Source organism: Octodon degus, unplaced genomic scaffold (genome assembly GCF_000260255.1).
Source record: "Octodon degus isolate 3935 unplaced genomic scaffold, OctDeg1.0 scaffold00068, whole genome shotgun sequence".
Classification (NCBI taxonomy): Eukaryota; Metazoa; Chordata; class Mammalia; order Rodentia; family Octodontidae; genus Octodon; species Octodon degus.
In genome coordinates this window covers 12670603-12673501 of record NW_004524644.1, presented here as the reverse complement: position 1 = coordinate 12673501, position 2899 = coordinate 12670603, and the positions used below count along the sequence as shown (strand labels likewise).

At 36.4% G+C, this 2899-nt stretch overlaps 1 pseudogene; it reads right to left on the bottom strand.

The window, feature by feature from the left end:
- Positions 1-2327, bottom strand: part of LOC101563938 — a 7527-nt pseudogene extending 5200 nt beyond the window's left edge.
- Between the last annotated feature and the right edge of the window lie 572 nt (positions 2328-2899).

Below are 2899 nucleotides of genomic sequence, written 5' to 3'. Positions count from 1 at the left end.
GTGCTTGGAATCTATTCCTCATAAATAAGGGTTACACAGCTTAATGCCCAAAACATAGTAGTGATGCAGTGCATCACATAATATGTCAATTATTCTTAGTAACTGATTTTTAAAGTTAACACCAATTGAAATATATTTTTAAAAAATGAAATAGTAGAAAATAATAATTGCTGGTAGCCCCAGTTAGAGCAGTGAACTCTTGCCCATCTTTGTAAAGCACTTGCCTCATGCCTTTTGGCTACTAAGTTGTTTTGTAAATTAATGCAGTAAAGCTTTCCTATATGGCATGTGTTCAACTAAAGTTTGCTAGATCACCTACCTACCTTTGCCTATATTCAGCAGCTCAGATTATTTGGTACAACTGAAGGAGAAAATCATTAGTAGAGTGTATCAGTAAGCCTGGCAGGCAATTTTCCATTTACACAGGCACAGGTAGAAAATTCGTCCATACGTAATCAATCCCTTCATTCCTAAGCATAGCAATGACCATAGACAACAGAAAAACTAAAGAGATGCTAACATTTTCTGAGAGATTACAAAATAAATTCTCAGTTAATTTGGAATTATTCTTAATTTTCAAATGCATACAAAATATTTGCAATCTTTTCAACATGTGTTTGTATGTTATATTGAATAAAAATCTTGATTAGCTGATTAGTGAATCCTTCATATGTTATATATGAATATTTATATTACCAGGGCTGGCCAAATAGTTCAGCAGATTAAAGCACCTGCAAGCAGGCACAGGGGCCAGAGGTTCGATCCCAGGTCTGCCATGCAGGCCCAGTGCCCAGGGCGTGTTGAGAGGGCAACTGAGACTGGGCATGGTGGCGTGCACCTGTAATACCAGCACTTGGGAGGCCTTAAGCAGGAGAATCACTATGAGTCTGATCTAGTAGTGAGACCTTGAACACCCTGTAGATCTTTCCTTAAAAATATATACACACATATATTTATAGACATATAAACATATGTATTTATATTACCTATACTGACCCTACAATGCTGATTATGGAATTTTTAAATATAACTGTAATAAGTATGATAAATACTATGTTTTATTTCAAAGATTATGCTTTATTCCTGCTTTATTTTCTTTCTGCATGAGGACTTGTCATATCAGAAAGCCACCTGTATGCACAGATTAGATCTGTACACACAGGAAAGATTTGACTGAAGGAGTTGGATGTGAGAAAGGTGCCTCAGAAACTAGAAAGAGCAGCAAAAGCGGCTGTCAGGATAAAGGGAAAGATGAGCTGTAGCTAAATGATGTACATGTACATAACAATGCTTCAGAGGACTCTTAATTTTAAATAAGACTTTAACAGAGTAATATCTGCAGTTATGTAGATTTTAAGTAACTTATATATCATGCAGGTTAGTGTAATCCATTGCTATGGATTGACCTTTGTAATTCAGATCCTAATAAATAGCCATTACAATTGCTTTTATAGGAAATTATTACTGATAAGTCACAATTTCCTATGGTAAAATTTTGACTTGAGCAGATATACACTGGGGTACTGTGGTTTGTCATACCATTAAACTATGTTCATAAGGAAATTTGAATTAATATTTAATTATGCACCTTTTACAGTTATTGAACAAAGATATTACGATCATGCCACAGCAGTGACAAACATGGATAAAAACGAGCTCTTCTAAAATGCTTCCTACATTTCCAAAAAGTACAAGTGAAAGTACAAATACTGATTTAACATATATTGCCTTTCTAACAGAGAAATAAACAGCAGTATAGCGAAGGTAGCCTGAAGTTTGTGGATTATGCTTTTGAGTACCAGGGTAATTCCTAGGCAACACACTGTTGGAAAGCACAGCCGGCCCAACTCCAGGGCACTGCAAGCTTCCTAGGAGGTCACGTTGGGCAGTCCCTGTGCACGGCGTCTCTTGGACCTCAGCTCCACCGTGGACCAGCTATTCAACATGGGTTGAGTTGCTTACCTTTTGTAAGACTAAATTTTATTTTCTTTCAAGATACAGAAAATAATACCATCTTGCTCACAGATTATATGCATTTAGAAATAAGGGATTATAAAAAGGATTCTACATAGACTTTGGAGATGCACACTAGTTAAGTGACTTGAACATATGCCCTCACATGACCTACTCGGCAATCCACATGAGTTAAGTGTCATTATCATCATTTCAAAGACAAACAACTTAAGCTGAGAAAGTGTAAAGATTAATGTAGCACATAATACCTGAGAAGCATCTAGCAGGCCTCCTGTCCCATCTCTTCTAATTTTGACTAGTATCTTCCTTTCTGAGGATTTAGTGTCCATTAATTCTGCTTTGTTAGCAGTCATTGATAGCCCATGTCTAAACTAAAACAAACTTCAGTATTTTCCCCCTTACAGGAAAATCCAAGACCTCTGCAATCACCACCTGCCGAATAAAGTGAATTAGTTTTAAGAAATCAGATATTAGAAATTAGAAGCCAAAGCTTTAAGTACAGGACTTTCACAAATGTATTTAGTTATTTATGTAAGTGTAGTCATTTTATGGAGCCCCACGGTATAACAAAAATTGCTAATGTTGCTTAACATCTGAGTGATTAGTTGTTGAAGATTAGGATGACATAAATTTTAGAGTAGGCTCCTCTATCACAAAGGCCTGGGATCAATCCCTAGTACTGAAAATAGTATCAAGCATTCTATGTAGAGAGTGAACACTTGTACAGGAGCAGAGAGAAATCAGTGACACTTTTCTTATATTCCTGCTTTCTAACATTGAATAGATAGATAAAAAGTTAAGTACTTGCACATTCTCTGGTATGTTTCTGTTATTTTTAAGCAGATAACTGGGTCATTGCCTCTTGCAGGCTGTTGCTTCTCCGTCTGACACCATCATTGCCCAGCATTACATCTCTACCCTGTTC